We start from the raw sequence: 20121 nt of genomic DNA on the forward strand, positions 1-20121 counted from the left end.
TTCCTGGAGTTTATATTTTTAACCAGACAAATCCATAATACGGTTGAAAGTTATATGCCTTAAAAGATGACTGAGAACATGACAATTGTACAACCTACTATGCCCAAATATTCTCTGATGAATATATATGCATCAGTGTTTCATCCAAACTAATTCCTCGCCTAAAACTGGCCGTAGCCCATGTCTTTGGGACAGAAAGTGTGATCTTTCAGTATTTTAACTAGATCTTAAGTCACATCAGAAAATAGAGGTACTTTATGTTTTTATTAATCGTGTTTTAGTATTTAAAAATAAATACCATTACAAATGAAATAACTCCATGAAGACTGGTATCCCATCACCTAGTCACCATTTATTTACACATGCACAGAAATGACATTGATCCAGCTAGCTCAGAGCCAGTTCCTAGAGTGATGCTCTTGTTTATATTTAACAGCCAAGACTCCCTGACTAGAACAGGTTAACAGCCCTGATCAGGGAACTCCAAATGGTGATCTGGGGTAGACCTTCTAAAATGTTCTCAGTTGTCTGCTGAAAAATGGCATAAGCTGATGATACCCCATATGACAGACTCATATATTGATACAAGCCCTTATGGGTATTAGTTTTAGCATATGTATGGGAATCCTCATCCTAATTGCAATTGCAGGTACGCGTGGCTCATGTCCAGCTTTCTGAAGGACAGCCGTCGCCAATTTTGTGTATAAGTCCAAGCGAGGGACTGAGTATTTATCTAGCTGTGAACAGTGGTTTACTGTTTGTTTAAAATCCCCACAAAAGTGAACTATCCCATCGGCTTCACAGTCCGTATGGCCAATACTGCAGGTTCCACAGACTGGACAGATTTGACGATTCCTTTGCTTTCCAGTCTCCTGATGTATGCCTGTACTTTTGCACACAGGGCAAATGGCACTGGGTGGGCCTTGTAGAATCATGGAATTGCTTCCTGGTAAGCTAGCATTGTTTCTTCAGATAATCCCTGGATCTTCCAGGAAAAAAAACTTCCAGGCATTTAATTAGGATTTCACTCAGGCAGCCACTTGCTAATCGAAAAAATGTCGCCAATCAAGTTTAATCTTTTTCAACTAATTTTGCCCCGTCAAGTTTGGGCCCGAGCCTTTTACTACAACCAGTGGCACTCAGCCAACTGCTTCTCATAACAGACTGGAACCAAAAGTGGACCCTCAATCTGTAAGGTTTTCCTGGTATAGGTTCTCAGCCTGGCCAAGATCTTAAGAAAACTTAAAAGTTTGGAATTCAGAGCGAATTTTGGTAAAGACTGGTTCCTCAATCACTGATACAGCCGTGCCAGTATCAACCTCCATTTCAACCATTGACCATTTAACCACAGTTTTATTTTGATTAGTTCTGATTTGGATTTTGCTAAGCAATCTCATTGTTCCAAGTCAGATATCGGTGAACTTCACAGGTTGCGTGCTTGCCTGGATACGGGCCTATGGGGTTCTCTTACTCAATTTTGTATTGTTTTGCTGACTCTAACCCACTCCGGGATTGTTTTGCTCACTCAAGCTCACACACCGGCAGCAACTACAATGTCTTGCTGGTCCATATCCTGAAGAAAATGTTAACCATTTAGCCAAGGCTTGGCTTTGTTTTGATGATTTGCTTTTGGCTGACCTAGAGTACCACTGTTCAGGATATGTTCTGAGTGAGACTGCACAATTGCCTTCACTCAAACAGTGTCCCCGAAGCTCAGTCAGCCTCCTCTCACCAGGGGACACAGCCACAGGACATGTAGTAGACAATTTAGGACTGAGACGAGGAAAACATCTCCACTCAAACAGCATTGAACATGTGGAATTCTCTCTCACAGAAGGCTGTCGAGGCCAAGTCACTGAGCAGATAGACTTTTATGTAGATTTTAAATGCATCAATAGTAATGGGGAGAAACCTGGAATATAGCATTGAGACAGTGGATTAGCCATGATCATATTGAATGGGGTTAGAGTTAAAATTTGTGACTTAGGGTCAGGGCCTCAGAGAGCCAAAAACAATGACCAGAGCTTCTTGGGTGTCTGCAGTACTTGGTCAGGGTGGTGATGGGGGCTGCTGCAGGAGTGGACACACCATGTTCAAGTCAGGTGCAGGCACACTATTCGTTTGGGGGTGGCACACTGTTCGGGTTAAGGGGTGCAGCTGTCGGGCTCGAGCCACAGGTAGGTCTGCTGTGCTCGGGTCTGAGGATGGGAGGGACAGGGCCAGTATCGTCAGGTCAGACACACGCACACTATATTCAGGCCGGAAGCAGCACAGAGCCCCAGGATTTCTCTCCCTGGCCCTGTCTGTGGTTACCAATCCACTTACCAGAAGGAACAGTTTTTTACCACCTGCTCTCAAAACCGCTCCCACTTTTGAATGCTTCTGTGAGATTTCTCCTTAACCTCCTCTGCTATTCGGAAATCCAATCTAGCTTCTCCTTTCTCTGTACTTGTTCAAAGTCCGTCATCTCTTTACTTCTTCAAGACTTTGACAATTTTCTAAAGTTTTGATGACTGGAATTATGCATACTATTCCAGCTCAAATTTAAATAAACTGATAGAATAGCAATGAAATTAATGTAGTTTAGGATTCTTTCTCTCTTTTATAATGTCTTGCCACATAATAAAACTGTAGATTTCTCCATGTTACTGGTGAGGATTTACAGGGAAAAGAGTATTTTGGTAATATCTAGCGAACAGCAATAATTCTGGCTTATTTGATGCATGGCAAATATTGCTAGTGTTCTCAGAGGCAATCTGAATTTAAGATTACAAGGTGTGAAGCTGGATGAGCACAGCAGGCCAAGCAGCATGAGAGCAGCAGAAAAGCTGACGTTTCAGGCCTAGACCCTTCTTCGGAAATGATCTACAATCTGAATTTAGCTAGTTACATAACTTGCTCATGACTATTACGAACAGAGTTGATGCGGAACTTGTGATTGACGTGGTCTTTCAATCCATGAGATCATGTGGATTAACTCAACGCAAAATGCTTCCCTTGTGAAGTGCAGCTTCCACTGGCATTGTTCATACCTCAGCTGTGTGCATTCTTTCATGATAGTTGACTGCTTGTCTTTCCTACATTTCTCCTCTTCAACCTTCTTTCCTCCAAAAAGCAAACATAATGTTATTCTTTGTACTGTTCAGTGGGTGAGGGATTGTAGCTTCAAATCATAGACAATTACAACATGGAAAGAAGCCCTTCAGCCAGTCATCCAGGACTCATCCACTCTAATCACATTTTCTAGTTCTTGACCCTTAACTTTGTAAACTATAGCCTTTCAAGTGTTAATCTCAATATTTCTCAAATGTTCTAATCCTCCTGCCCTTATCTTAAATTTGTGCACTTTGGTTGTTGACACCTCTACTAAGAGGAGAAGTTTCTTCCTATCTACTATATCTATATCCCTCATACTTTTATTCATCTCAATTAGGACCCCCTCAACCTTCTCAGCTCCAAGGAAAACAACCCTAGCTTACCTATACTCTCTTCTTACTCCATCCTGGATAACACATTGGTGAATCTCCTCTTCATCCTCCCCACTGCAGTGACATCCTTTCTATAGTATGTTGATCAAAACTGGATACAGCACTCTAGTTGAGGCCTCAGTAACTTCCTGTATAGCCCCATCATAACCTCACAGCTGTTGTAATCTATACATTGCATAGTATTCCTACATAAAGTAGAAGCAAAGAAAAAAAAGTCAAATGATTCAAAAACTTCAATACTAGGACAATTTAAAATGTTCTTCCTGTGGCTCTTTCAATCAAATACCATCTCTCAGTTGTCACATAGCAATCTTCAATGCTTGTTTTCATTGGTGACCTCATTGGAAAATATAAACATCATTAAATCTGAAATTATGGAAGGGAATTTGATTACTTCACCTTTTGGGTACGTTTGCATTTGGTAACATCGAAGCAGTTCCCCTGGTCTTCATTTTGATGTTGTCATTCTGCAGTCCTGAATGCATTAATGTTGGTGAAAGATCTTTTTACATCCAGCATGATTGAGAACATTCAGGGTATGATACATTCCTGCCGTGTACCCTTCTGGGATCCCACCTCAGTTTCAACCCTCTGTCCAGCATACGGTAAAGGCTGCAGATTGTATAAGCATCATCTTCTTTTCTTCCATCCAGTCACTTTTTGATGGAGTCTACACTCCCATTTCACATTCATGTTTTCTGACACTGAGGAACTGCTGCCTGTCTAATAAGTACAGCTTCATAAGGAAGAGGAAAGAGCAATACCACACCTCTATGTGTAAAAGCTACTGTCATTTGATCTGAAAGTCACAAGCACCAGCTCCGGTAAATACATAGTGCATTCTTTAAAAGTTGGTATAAAGTCAGGATCTGCCGGTGTGAGTCATTGGGTATGAATGAGCTGCAGCCTGCCAGGGACAAAGGACTGTCTGTATGCCAGTTCCAGAGGGTGCAACCACAGATGACACCTGCTGCGGAGGCCTCAAATACGCATGTCATTGGGGCAAGGTACAGGAGAATGCTATTTAGAGCACATAAGATTTTTGTTGAGCTGGCAGGCCTACTTGCCATTGTCACTGGAGCATTGAGCTCCGTTCCAGCCTACTGCCGGGTTTCACTCAGAGCTTGAAGATAGACTATAAGACAAAGGAGTGGAAGTAAGGCCATTCGGCCCATCAAGTCCACTCTGCCATTTATTCATGGCTGATGGGCATTTGAACTCCGTTTCCCTGCACTCTCCCTGTAGCCCTTAATTCCTTGCGAGATCAAGAATTTATCAATCTCTGCCTTGAAGACATTTAACGTCCCGGCCTCCACTGCGCCCCGTGGCAATGAATTCCACAGGTCCACCACTCTCTGGCTGAAGAAATGTCTCCTCACTTTGGTTCTAAATTGACCCCCTCTAATTCTAAGGCTGTGCCCACAGGTCCTAGTCTCCCCGCTTAATGGAAACAACTTCCCGGCGTCCACCCTTTCTAAGCCATGCATTATCTTATAGGTTTCTATTAGATCTCCCTTCAATCTTCTAAACTCTAATGAATACAATCCCAGAATCCTCAGCCATTCTTCATACGCTAGGCCTACCATTCCAGGGGTCATCCGTGTGAATCTCTGTTGGACACGCCCCAGTGCCAGTATGTCTTTCCTGAGGTGTGGGCCCCCAAATTGGACACAGTATTCTAAATGGGGCCTAACTAGAGCTTTATAAAGCCTCAGAAGCACATCGCTGCTTTTATATTCCAACCCTCTTAAGATAATTGACAACATTACATTCGCTTTCTTAATCACGGACTCAACCTGCAAGTTAACCTTTAGAGAATCCTGGACTAACACTCCCGGATTCCTTTGTACTTCGGCATTATGAATTTTCTCACCGTCTAGAAAATAATCCATGCCTGTATTCTTTTTTCCAAAGTGCAAGACCTCGCATTTGCTCATGTTGAATTTCATCAGCTATTTCTTGGACCACTCTCCTAAACTGTCTAAATCTTCCTGCAGCCTCCCCACCTCCTCAGTGCTACCTGCATGTCCACCTAACTTCGTATCATTGGCAAATTTCTCCAGAATACCCCCAGCCCTTTCATCCAGATCATTAATATATAAAGTGAACAACTGCGGCCCCAACACTGAACCCCATGGGACACCACTTGTCACCAGTTACCATTCCGAAAAAGAGCCTTTTATCCCAGCTCTCTGCCTTCTGTCAGACAGCCAATCCTCAATCCAAGCCAGTAGCTCACCTCGAACACCATGGGCCCTCACCTCACTTAGCAGCCTCCCGTGAGGCACCTTATCAAAGGCCTTTTGGAAGTCTAGATAGATAATGTCCACTGGGTTTCCCTGGTCTAACCTACTTGTTACCTCTTCAAAGAATTCTAACAGTTTTGTCAGGCATGAACTCCCCTTACTAAATCCATGCTGACTTGTTTTAATTCGACCCTGCAGTTCCAAGAATTTAGAAATCTCATCCTTAACGATGGATTCTAGAATTTTACCAACAACCGAGTTTAGGCTTAATTGGCCTATAATTTTCCATCTTTTGTCTTGATCCTTTCTTAAGCAGGGGGGTTGCAACAGTGATTTTCCAATCATCTGGGACTTTCCCTGACTCCAGTGACTTTTGAAAGAACATAACTAACGCCTCTGCTATTTCCTCAGCCACCTCCCTCGGAACTCTAGGATGTAGCCCATCGGGACCAGGAGATTTATCAATTTTTAGACCTTTTAGCTTTTCTAGCACTTCCTCTTTTGTAATGCCTGCCATAGTCAACTCTGCCCCGACTCTCCTTAATTGTTGGTATATTACTTCTACTGTGAAGACTGACGCAAAGCACCTATTAAGTTCTTCAGCTATTTCCTTATCTCCCATCACTAGCCTTCCAGCATCAATTTGGAGCGGCCCAATGTCTACTTTTGCCTCTTGTTTGTTTCTTATGCTCACCCTATTCTGACTTGGGACCCAATTCCGTGACAACATTTGCAAACCCATCATTGACATTTGATGGCCAATGTCTCAGCTTTCATTGCAACACATGCAGAAGCCACCCAACATCTGTATGCTGCAGTAGAAACTGGAAACTCAGGTGGAGGTCATGTGATCCATGTTTGCCACCATCTAAAGTATGATTCCTGCCATTATAGCTGCAGACCTCAATGCTGAAATTGACTATCAGGCTCACTCGCTCTTGTAATCCAACATTCTGTCCTCCAGCAGATAACTGACATTTTTGAAGTGCCTTCCTGGAGGTGTGCCAGTGGATCTATGAAGTACTAACTTTCTCACCACTTTCAGAATGACCCCATTTCTACTCCAAACACTGCCACCCTACGCCCAAAAGTTGTTCAAAGCTTTCCTGTCTGCCACACCCTGCATTGAAAATCATCAGTATTCCATGAGTCAGTCTCCAGTCAGTATTTCAGATACACTTACAAATAGGCACAAAAGTGATGCATGAAGGTGAATACTTCAGGTTTATATATGATGTTGGGTGGTTTGTTGGATAAAGTTGTTAAGGAAGTACTGCGATGGTTCATAGAAGGAGGATTGAAAGATTGGGGAATGAAGAACAATGACGATAGTGGGGGTGACATAAAAGAGCCAGAGTCTCAGTGAGAAGACAGTAGGTTTTCAAACCGCGACTTGGATCCCCACTAGATCAGTGGGTCTTTATTTCTTTAAATTACACATTTATATTTTGCTTATCTAATGTACAACTGAGAACCATACTGGTCACTAATTAGGAAATGGTTACACTGGGCAGTTTGTCACCAGTTTTCTTATTTATTTCTTGCGCAATGCTGACATATATAAGTTCACTTCCTCATTGCAGGAGCATGCAAGAAAAGCGATCCCTAATATAGATGCAATGTATCACTTTCCCCATCAAACTTTGTCTCTATATAAGTACATAGAAATTAGGAGCAGAAGTAGACTATTTAGCCCTTCAAACCTACTCCATCGTTCAATAAATCATGGCTGATCTATTTGTACAACAAATTCCACATTCCCATCACTTCTCCAACAAGAATCCATTTACATCAGCCATAAAAATATTCAAACACTTTGCCTCACATCCTTGTGAGACAGAGTTCCAAAGTCAGGTGACCTTCCAAGAGAGAATAAATCCTCTCATCTCTGCCCTAAAAGAGCAATCTCTAATCTTAAAACCGTGTTCCCTAATTCTGAATGCACCCACAACGGTAAACATAATTCCACATCCATCTTATCAGAACTGTTCAGAATCGTATAAATTGAAATCAAATCATCCCTTGCTCGTCTAAAGTCCAGTAATATCAAGCCCAACCTATCCAGTCTTTCCTCGTAAAGCAACCCACTTATTCTAGACCTCCACCATATTTACATCTTTCTTTGAATGAGAATGTCAACACTGTTCACAGTAATCAAAATGTGGTTTCATCAGTGCCCTATATGATTGAATCAGTACATCCTTACTTATGTATTCATTTCTTCTTGTGGTAAGGGCTGGCATCTTATTTGTGCATTCTTATCTATTGTGACTGATGCATGAGAACACCCAGGCTCCTCTGAACCTCAGAATTCTACAGTCATTCTCCACTTGAGTAATACTTTGTTTTATTCTTCCTGTGAAAGTGGACAGCTTCACATTTCTGGACATTACGTCCAAATGCCAGACTTTTGCCCACTCATCTGACCCATCTACAACACTCTTTTAGGTTGTCACATTCACAACACACTTTCCTACCCACATTTGTGTTTTCTGCATCATCAGTCTCCATGCATTCAATGCCCTCATCTAAGTCATTAATATAAATTGTAAAACGATGAGGACTCAGCAATAACTCGTGTGGGACCCCACTTGTCACATCCTGTCAATTTGGAAAAGAGCCATTTTTACATACTTTGTTTGCTGCCAGACTCTCAATCCTCGATCTATTCTAGTATGTGGCCTCCTATATCATGGGCTCCTACTCTTTTATGTGGAACCTTTGTCAACGTCTGTAAGATAAAAGTACTATATAATTACTGGTTCTTTAACTTGGTCACCATTGAGCATCACAAAGTCTTTTCCATGTATGTACTCATCTCCATATTTATTTTACACACTTTTTAGAATGCTGAAAATAATCCTTAGTACTGAGGTTGTTGACAACCAGGTCTAAAGTCTTGCTGAAATTTCAGCCTTCTCTTGTGGTCTCACAAAGGATAAAATAACAAGTTTGCTAATACTTCAGAAAGGAACTTGCCATTTAATTGGACAAGTGTAAAAGGTTGCATACGATTACTTAGGAAAATCTTCACTGTGTAAAGCATATAAGCCGCATATATTTCTACATTGCTAACAGAATTTTCTCACCTTTATTCAGTTTTATTTTGTAAGATATTTGAAAGGTTCTTTTTTTTAAGGAAACTTCCCGACCAATAAACGTAATGGGTAAAAAGGGAATTTTTGTGTGAGTAACCTTCTCGCATTTTAGCTTTTTGTATTTTGTTATTTCCTATTTGAGGTTGCCTGATAAAGCTGTCCTGTTTGGAAGACAGCATGATCAATTGAGTAGTTTACTTATCAAAATTCTCACCGCCTGGAACACAAATTTAGTTGAAACTGCAAATGATAGTTGGTAGATTTCTGTTAAATGAATTCAAGTTGAACTGAAATACCAAATGAATGTCACTGAAGTGCTTGAATGTTGTGAAACTTGGTGTACAAGCTGAAAGTGAAAGCAAACTCTGTTACAGTACTGAAATCACTCATGTTTTGACAGCTTAAAATGTTTTTGAATTAACTCATCAGAAGTCCGCAGCAAAACAGGACTACAGTAGCTATGTACTGGTCCTGTGCCCTACAGCTATTATTTGGATCTATTCAGTTACTTCACCGCTAGGGTATGATATCATTTGTGCATTCTGCTGTGAAAAAAAGTTTTCAAATGTTTTTGAATGAACAGCATCTTCATTGTGTGGTTGCTACATATGGTAGAAACTCAGGCAGTAAGATTTCCCAGTTTTCAGGATCACCTGATGTTTGGAAAGTTATTAGCAGTTTTGTTTTTCATAACTGCTTTAGAGTGTTCAGGGTTTGTGTTTTTTTGGTAAGTTTGCCTTCAACTTTTATTTTGTTTAAAACAATTTTTCGAAGTAGCTGTAAAGAATCATGCTTAAGTTATACTTGAAAGAGATTCTGATTGTTCTAAAGAACCTACTCAGTTTTCCTGATTGGATTTAGGTTCTGAATAGTTTTCATACAGAATAATGTAAAGGTTGTTGAGATTTTTATACACTTATGTAGCGAGTGAAAGAACCTTTACTTTGGCGTTCTCATGGTTTCTAACAGTTAGTAAACCACACATTCTTTGTATTCAGTATGATTGTTTAAAAATAATCATTTTGTTGACACAAAAATAGAAGTTGCTGAAGAAGCTCAGGAGGTCTAGCAGCAACTCTGAAGAAAACATCAGAGTTAATGTATCAGGTCCGGTGACCTTTCCTCAGAAAGACCGGAAACATTAACTGTGTTTTATGTTCTTCACAGCTGCTGCCATACCTGTTGAGCTTTTCCAGCAACTTCTGTTTTTGTTCCTGATTTACAGCATCTGCAGTTCTTTAGGTTTTCATTATTTAGTTGAAGCCTTTGTCTGATATTTTACTGATGACATACATGATGTTCCAGTACTGGAAGTAATTTAATACCCTATTTGTCAAAATCCTGAACACTGGACAAACACTGTATATCTTAAAAGTATTATGAAAGCTGATTGAAACTATTTATTAGTTCCTTTTGTTCAATGTAGCTTAGATATAAACAGAAGACTCAGTTACAGTGTAAGTCTACAGTGTTGACATAAGTTGAGCTTAGTGCTTTCAAACTCTATATAAAGCAGCGAGTACTGATACCTTCTTTAACATTTAAAATATTGTTTTGTGTTCTTGAAACAGGCCAAAATGAAGAATTTTGAGAAACTTGTCACGGTCAACCAGTCAAAATCCTATGAAAGCTGCAGTCAAAAAATGACGAAGAGTGAAAAACTGAATAATTTAAAGAATGTTGATGAGTCAGATATGAACACTGAATATACTGGCAAAGGTAAGAGCTTTACTTTCAAGCTAACTTATACTATTTTACATGTAATTTTTTTTAAGCTGCTAATCAAATTTAAGCTCCAAGGAATTTAGTTTTCAAGTCAAAAGTTTTCAAAACAAAGTATGTTATTTTGCAACAGCACAAGGCTGGGTTTTCACCAGGTCATTGTTATAAAATGGTATTTTCTATGTGATGTGAATTCACACATGACTGTTCAGCTATTTTCACTTCCTTGTACCAATAGTACTGATAAGGAAACAACTTACTGGATGATAAGTAGTCACAATTTCCAGAGGGACGTTAATTAATGAAATGTGATAATGACGAAGACAATAAAGGTTTTAAAATTGCAGTTATTTGAGAGACAAAATATTCAATGAACAACAATTTTATCTGAGGAAGGTACAGGAAATATAATCTTGCTTTGTATGGACTCATTATTTATGGTTTATTTGCAAAGGATTATCGCTGAAAGCAGAAATCCTATAACCCAACGCTTAACACATTCATTTTGATTGTCATTTAAACTATCCTTGTTCCTGCCAGAATTTTTGAAGCTTGTTTAGGTGTAGCTCTACTTACTTCAACTTTGTTGCATTGCCTTCACATTGAAGGGCATTGTTTTAAGAGAACATAATGACAGATTTGGCCATTTTTGCCAATCCCTGTATGATTGACATGCGATGCAGCCCATTTCACACTAAAGTTTACCAGCTTCCACATTGAGTCAGTTTGCTGACTATTCTGCAGTTGTAAATCCCTACAGAACAAAGTCATGAAGTTTCTAGTCATTAAACAAAGTCCAGATGATCAGTCAATGTGTATGCATTAAAAAGATACACAACAGGATGTAGTAATGTATTGAACAATAAGGCATTAAGCAAATCAAATCTACATAGCTGTTTGCCCTGCAGACTTATAATTAAGAGCTCACTGTGACTCGATGGTTCTTTTTGAACGACTACTGAGTCATAATGCACCCTGAAAACACTTTTTACCCTGTATAACTTGTTCAGACGTCAATTTAGAGTTTTCACAGTGTTACATATATTTATAATTAAAAATCTAAAACATGTTTGTAATGTTTTTGGTCCTGAAATTTCACTGAGTTAATAGCATGTAAAAATTTAATGAATCTGCCAGAAATGCCTTTCTGTGATATTTTCATTAAGTTCTCAATTTACCTAAATTGAACTCTTCACTGAAATAGTGAATGAAGGAATTTCTAACAGTCAAGTTATGCTTTTATACACTGGTGACCCACAGTGTAAATTTATTACCATGCAATTTACAAAATTTTTAAAATCAAATTTCATTATACACTAGGTAAGACAAATAACATTATTTGCAAATGTAGTGTGTTACAAAATCCATTGTTTTATATACAAATATATATTAATTCACAGTAATTTCTGATTGAAATCAACTCCTCACCCAATTATAATAACAGCGTTTTAAACATTTTTCGTACCATTTCTTCTGAATGGGGACAATTGTACAGGTTTGCTAACTGAAGTTCAACTTATCAAGGTTTTGACAACTGCCTCAGTGTGATTAATCATGTTATAGACTGAAGGATACATTTGTTGCAGTGAAAGACATGGAATGATAAATTCTGGTGATATAAGTTTTACACTGATGGTAAGAGCTGTCTATGCCTTTAACAGGGCTTAGAATTAACAGTGGTCTGTTAGAAGCTAGTGAATTTGGCAATGGACCAGTGACAGTCGAAGTTGAACTGGCCCATTGGATCAGTGAATATATTCTAGCGCTGATCCACTTTCACTGCATTTGGCTTTTGCGCACAACAACAGGCTTCTTGTGTAGGCTTCAGTAGATATCAACGCATTAGAAGGTGAGAAGTTTTTAATGTTTAAAATGTCGGCGCTATTGATTTTTGCTTTGGACCAGCAGATTTTGTGAGCTACTTGTCCGACAGTCCTAGTGTCTTAAAGATGAGTTCATAGAATTCCACTGAGTGATTGTAAAGAGTAAATTTTGATTGAAGTTACCAGGCTAAATTTTAGATATTCAAACTACATTATTGTTTTCTGTATGATTATGTAGTTTTGATTGACCGTTTGTCTGTTCAATTTGCAGTCCTGTTGGAATGGCAAATTGAACAGTTTCAGCAAAATGATTTAATTCATGACTGGTCCTAATTACTTTAAATTTATAGAACAATGGCAGTAACAGAATTTGATATAATATCTGTTGTCTGTTTGAATGTTTATAGAGGCTAGAAAGACAGTGAGTGGGGGCTGGGGTGATAGGACTTAAACAGCTGGGCCATATTAGTTAGGTACAACTTACTTTTCACAAACTGTAAGTAACATCAAACTGTTATTAACATAAATGTTATTATGTTTCAGTTTAGGACCCCAGTGTTTTGAAGAATTTCTGATCCATGAAACTTTTCACAGGTTGTTTTTACAGCTGATATATTTTTAACTATTGAATGGAAGGAACTAAACACTGGCTTAAAATGCCAAGAAAAGAAACACAATGTTGTGCAATATTATCAAAACAGCAGAAGATAAATCTGAGGCTGCCATAGCAAAGCTTTGTGGTACCCTAGTTAAGCTGAATTGTAAGTGCTGTATTTAGTTCTGGTTACTGAAATAAAATTATTCAGGCACTGGAAAGCGCATGGCAGTACAGGTTTGCAAGACCAACCCTCAATACCAGAAACCTGAGAAAAGAACAGCTCAACTTCTTCAGCCTTGACCAGAACTAAATCAGAGGGGACCTAAGGAAGATATTTAAGATACTAATTAGACTAGAGAAAATTGATCAAGAATATGATTTCAAGTTACCACAATTTTAATACAATGGGCATAATTGGGGAAAAACAAAATCAGGATTAATGTCAGAAAGCGCCTTTTATTGCAAGAACTCTGTATACCAGGAATGATCTGTGTTTGGGTGAATCAAGGCAATGAAGTGCTTTACATTATTGTTAAACCAATATTGGAAGGGCCATCAAAGCAAGAAAGAACTTGAAATGATATCACACTTTGTTGCTTCTCTTAGGAAAGTCCCAAAGTAGTTCATGAACTTTATGTTATTTTGCATTGCAGTCATTGTTGCTATGCAGCCAATGTGTCAGCAAGCTACCAGAAACTAGAACAGTAGCATGAATGAGTAGTTAATCAATTGTTGATGCTCTTAGTTCGAGAGGAGAGGTTTGGCAAAAACAATAGAATTTTCCTGGTTTTTTTTTTAAATTACCTTTGATCAGCAACTTTAAGTTCAAAGAAGATTCACTAGATTAATCATAGGAATGAAAGACTTGTTTTAAGAGGAGAGATTGAACAATTTAGACCAATATTCATTAAAATTTAGAAAGATGAGAGATCTAATTGTTAGAGATATGTAAGATTTTAAAGAGAATGGCAAAATAGACATAGGACAGATGATTTCCCTTGTAGTGCATTATCGAGCAAGAGCCATAGTTTTAGAGCGAGGGGTGACAGATTTAAAATATAAAAGGGGAGGAATGACTTTTCTCAAAGGGTCATGAATCTATGGAATTCACTACCCCAGAGTATGTTGGTCACTGAGACACTGAATAAATTAAAAAAGGCAAACATTTTTAATTCAGCAAAGAACATGGGGAGCGGGCAAGAAAGATGACTTGAGCTGATGTGAGATCAGCTATGATTGTATTAAATAGCACAGCAGGCTCGAAGGGCAAAATTACATTCTCCTACTCCTAGTTCTTATACTTAAAGTATAGCATATCTATCAAAATAAATGAAACGCTGCATATTAACACCTAAGCTGCAGAACAACAGTAAAGAGTGCAGCACTTTATCAGTCGTAATGGCATCTACTGAAGGATAAGTTAGATTGAAAAGGTCTAAGTCATGTTTTGAGACTTTTGACCACCTGAAAAAGATAAATTTTGAATTGCTTTGTCATAAAATATTGTATTAATTAAAAATAAAATCACACAGGGTTAAATACATACAACATTCTCTGCTTCTGGGTAATGTCGGTTAGATCCAGAACATCCTCACCAATCTACCTAGAGCAAATGCATATGTCCGAACGAGTGACATCTGTACAGATCTGTGGAAATGAAATCCCATTCTCACAATTATGATACTTCCATGCTGTTGTGTGATGTCACCACTGTGCTAAATTGGATAGCTTTCAAGCGGATATAGAAACTGAAAACTGGGAATCTATGAGGAGCTAGAGCCATCAGCAGGAACAGAATTGCATTCAACAGCAGTCTGTAACGTTGTGTGACCTGGTGTATCCCCTTTGTACCATTATCATCAAGCCAAGGGATCAACCTTGATTCAATACTAGATATTTCTCAAAATGAGATGTTGAATCCAGTGAGAGACAAAACTCACCCAGTGAATCACTGTCAGTCTGCTGTCAATCAGCAGCAAAGTCAGTACAGTGCTATCTCACTTAGTCAGCAGTAACCTGCTCACTGATGCTCAGTTTGGATTTATCCAGAGTGTCTTAGCTTCTGGCATTGTTACAGTTTGGAACAGGAAGCCTGGTACTCCACGAAGTAAGCCATCAATAAACACAGAGCTAGAACCCACATATACTCCATTGCGAAGGAAAACTTGAAGTGAGGTAATTCAGCTCGACAGTCTCCAGAGTTTAAATAACAGGCAGGAAAACACAACAGCGCTTCATCGGATGCTGCACTGATGATGTTACCCAGCAGGGTAATGAAATGTCTGCGGAACAATGAACCAGATCAGTGATCCAACTAACCACAGTATTTGATCTAGTAAGACATCAGGGAGCCTTTACACAACTGAAGCTAATGGCAGTTAGGGGACAACTCTTCACTGGTTGGAGTCATGATTCACACAAAGATAGATGCTTGTGATTGTTGGAATTCAATCATCTCAGTCCCAGGATATCACTGCATCTGTGCTGCCTGTTAGTAACTTATAGAATCATAGAATCCCTATGGTGTGGAAACAGGCCATTCAGCCCACCGAAGCTACACCAACCATCCAAAGAGCAGCCAACCCAAACCCACCCCATCCCTGGATTTCCCATGATTAACCTATCTAGCCTCCACATGTTTGCACTGTGGCAGAAAACTGGAGCACTCGGAGTAAACCCATGCAGAAACAGACACAACTCCATACAGACAGTCAAACCCTTGGATTCAAACCCAGGTCTCCAATGCTGTGAGGCAGCAGTGCTAACCACTGAGCCATTAGGCCACCCTTACACCCAGTCATTTTTCAGCTGCTTTCTCAATAACATTTCCTGCATTCTCAGATCAGAAGAGAGGATGTTCACTGATGATTACATAATGTTCAACACTATTTGCATCCCTTAGGACATTGAATCAGTCTGTAGCCTTAGGCAAACGGATTTGGGCCTGGACTAATAATTGGCACATTACATTTGCACTGCACAACCACCCAGGCAATGTTCATCCCCATTAGGTGAGACGTAACACCTCCCCTTGATATGCAATGGCATTGTCACCACAGAATCCCCAACCATCAGCATCTTGAGGGTTCACTTGGAACTGAAACTGGAACAGCCACATCTATGCATTGGCTACAAGAACAAGTCAGAGGCTAGTAATTCTGCAGTGGGTTACTCAGCTCTTGACTTTCAAACCTCTCTACCATCTGCAGCTTAAGGGTGGGATATAATACTTTGCACTTGTTTGGATGAGTGCAGCTCCAACAGCACTAAATTTCAACACCATCCAGGAAAAATTAGCTTACTTGGTTGTCAAATTAACCATCACCTTCAATATTTACTCACTGTACAACTGATGCACAGTGATGGCAATGTGTATCATCTACAAGATGCACTACAACAGCACCGTGGAGCTCGTTCAGCAGCACCCTCTAAACCTTTGACTTCTACCACTAACATGGCAACGGCAGCAAATGTATGAAAATACCACCATCAGCAAGATCCCTTCCAACTCCTGAGTTGGAACTGCATTAGCTTTGCTTCATCGTTGATGGATCAAAATCTTGGACTTACTTTCCTATTGGCACCATGAGTACACCCTCCATCATAAGGATTGCAGCAGTTCAAGAAAGTTGTTCACTGCCCCTTCTAAAATGCTGGCATAACCAGTGATGTCCTCATCGCATTAATGAATTACCAAAAAGAGCATTTCTCCAGGTTTCTTTCTTTCACAAATATATAAGTTCAAGACAGTGAGGTCTCTTAAAGACATTTTTGTCACATTCCCAGATATGTTGAAGTAGTTTTATATCAGGTCTGGGTATGGGAAGTTCAAATGAGTAGAAGAGCTTGGTTAACTTTCCAGGAATCCATTAGCGCATTAATAGTTCTGCTGGCTCATTTTTAGATATGTTAAACCTAGAGAGGGTAAGTGAGTGTTTAATGATGGGAGTATTAGAAGTGAAATCTTTGCCTTCCTGTCTAGCACTGGCAAAAAGGTTAGTCTGCAACTATTACAGTGTGGGGCAGATAATATACTCTTTGTAAATTTTTGGCCAACTAACTTTAAGAAGTTTACTAGACTGTTAAGTTAAATTTAGCCCATTAAAATTGGGGAATGCATCATGGTTTGCTATGTTCTTTGATATGAGCAACGTTAAGAAATGGATGGAAATGAATTGAAATTATGTCCTACTCATTCATCTAATGAGTGTAAAATAAACACATCCATTGTTCTGGGTTGCTTTTATCATTTCACTTTAGGAAAATGGAAGACATACATATGACAACACTTGCAAGGTTACAGTCTTTGTGAAATAATGTGGAATTTCATAGTTTGATCCTGGGTCAAAACAATCCTAAGACTATATATTCAGTGATTAAGGTAATTACTGTGAGTAGAAATGCAGAGCCTGTTATGCAGCACTGTTATTACTAAGCACCAGAGAATATTTAATGCTGAAATTTAAAAGTTTCCTTTATTTGTACTTCATTTTTTGACCTTCATGAAAATGTTTATTACAGAAATTTTTGAGAAAAGATGGAAACTAAAATTTCCAACGCTGCAAAAGAATTAAAGTTGAGAAGCTGTTGTTGCTGCCAAAAGCATGTTAACATTTAGAGTATTTAAAATAAATAGAATAAAACTTATGCTAAAATAGACAACCAAGGAATTCATTGTGAATATATTAAGCATTTTTATCTTAATATCTGAAATTGTGATTTCTAGGTTTAAATCAAGGAGAAAGTTTTATGGCTTCTAGAAAAAGCTTTATGATTCTGATTAAATTTCACTAATTTGCCAGTAGGTTCCCTTTTAAAATTTTATTTTAAACAGGTTGCTTTCATATGAACTTGCTATGCATATGTCATGAACTACAATTCGTAACATTCTGTAATCATAACATTAAGGTATAAAAATCAGCCAGTGCTTTTATTAATAATTGTATTAAATATTGCCATGGTATTATATTTATTTTTGTGTCACAGCTTCAGAATAATATTCCTGATTTAGGATTTTCAGTAAATTTTCTAAGAACACAGCTTTTCTATAGATAACAGGTTGAATTGCCAAAACCCTAAAATGTCACAAGAAGGTAGTAAGATATAAGTTTTTTTTTTCTGAAATTTCTCTCACCAGTATTTTAGTAGAAAGAGGTATTAGCCAATGTATTTAAAACACATTACTGGTTCTGCTAAAATAGCAATCAAAAGGTTTCAGAAAACATGATACAATTGTATGCATGCCTATCTCACAGCGTAATTTCAGAGCCATTAAATTTAAATAGTTTTTGTGCAAAGCCATATGTTAAAATGAAATATAAGCTAGAAAGGTCCCACAATAACAATTTGCATTTATATAGTATTTGTTCAAAAAGATGAGTCAAAGTACTTTAGAATAATAAAAATGAAATACAGTGGGCATCAGTATTTGGGAATGGATGAGGAATGGAGAAGCTAGGAATGGGAACCAAAGACGTTCTTTACAATTGTCTGAGAAAACACTTATTGTCCTTGTCACAATTCCAGAGATTGTGAATAATGTGGATCCACAATTCAGAAAGACTAGGAACATTTGCTGAAACAAAATTATTTTTTATGGATTCACTGAGAACAATGATCATAGAATCAGCTCTTCAATTCCCAAGCACATTTTTAAATACCTGTCAGCACTTCTATTTAGGAGAACACAGATCCTTAGTTTGTATGTTATTTTAGAGTACACGTATTTGTCACATTGATTAATATTAGAGAAGAAAACAAGGAACAAGCTCTTCATTTGTGGTTGCATCAAAAAATTGAAAACAGAGAATGCTTTTGTTTGATTGTTAAAAGCATATGGGGAATGTTTTAAATGGTAAAGAACCTACTGCTCCATTTTCCGAGTAAGTGAAAAAATAAATTATGTATACATCACAAATTTGTATGTTTTCTAGTCATTTTCCATACTGGAGGGATTTTTGATGAAGAACATTGTAAAATTTTTGACAGGTATTTTTTAAAAGTATATTTCTAAAAATACATACTTTTATGTTGAATATAAGATAAAAGGACTATCTGATAATCACTAGATTGAAGCATAATCTGGCCAGAAATGAGCTTTAGCTTTAGGACTGGTCTTTGTATAGAGGCGAAATAGTGACTTTGACACATTAGACTTGTCATTGCTCATATTTACCTCTCCCATCATTGATGTACCTTGTGGTTGTAAGGGTGAGTATCCAGCTTTGGGAGATTTCAAGTGAACAGCCCATAAACATGAATTGTGTACCATAAGGAGAAAAACAGTGCTTCAATAAATTTCATCATGCCTTGTTTTGGTATGAATAGATTTGAAACCCTTGAGGATAAACACACTAATGTGCTTTTTGTGGACATGACGTTTTCAGCAGAATCTATAATGTCTAACAAGTTGAATTTCAGAGCTGCAGAGTTTGCATAACATATGGACAAAGTAAAGAATCTGGGTCATTGTTCTAAGGACTGTGAAATTAACTTTGAACAATGGTGCCACATGAATTAATACATGTTTATGTAGAATTACACAGGACCTACAGCGTAGGAACAGTTGATCTGTAATGGCACTATGTTCCACAAGAGCCTCTGCAGCAATTGTCATGAACATATCTGGCATTTCCTTTTGTACCATTTTACTTTGTCTTAAATTGAAATGGGAAAAACAGATTGCTTTTGTTTATGTAAAGAATCACCATTCTTAGAATGCAGGGTCCTTCCATAGATCATTCTTCCTAATTTCTGAGTTTTCAATTTGCCTTTTAAGAATTTCTCAGTGTGAGGATTTTCTGCATATAGTTATTAATTTATGTATTTTTAATAAAGATATAACTCTATGCTTCACTCCAAAGAAAACTATTATCTGCGCAAAGAAAGGCAAAGAAACTTGGAGTATGCCATCAATGAAAGGTTATTTTAATATGCCTCTTGTAGATAAATGCTTTGAAGATTTTTTTTAAGATCCTCTTTTAAAGTGATCAGAATCTGACTGATCTTCATTTTTGGATCAATTATTTAAGCATTTTAAACATGGTGTGATCTTGTAAGACTTAAGATTATTCTAAAAGAGCATTTTTGTTTTTACTCTAATGCTGGCCCTGTCATTGTTACCAAAGCAATACCTGTATCAGGTCA

At 38.2% G+C, this 20121-nt stretch overlaps 1 protein-coding gene across 1 annotated transcript in view; it reads left to right on the forward strand.

The window, feature by feature from the left end:
• The first annotated feature begins 12307 nt into the window (after positions 1–12307).
• The window catches only part of LOC125461456 (myelin transcription factor 1-like), a 149924-nt gene continuing 142110 nt past the window's right edge, over positions 12308–20121 (forward strand). The window contains exon 1 of the mRNA XM_048550269.2: positions 12308–12403. The gene's annotated coding sequence lies outside the window, so the exon portion shown is untranslated. The remainder of the gene's footprint in view (positions 12404–20121) is intronic.

The sequence above is a fragment of the Stegostoma tigrinum genome, chromosome 19 (assembly GCF_030684315.1).
Source record: "Stegostoma tigrinum isolate sSteTig4 chromosome 19, sSteTig4.hap1, whole genome shotgun sequence".
Taxonomy (NCBI): domain Eukaryota; kingdom Metazoa; phylum Chordata; class Chondrichthyes; order Orectolobiformes; family Stegostomatidae; genus Stegostoma; species Stegostoma tigrinum.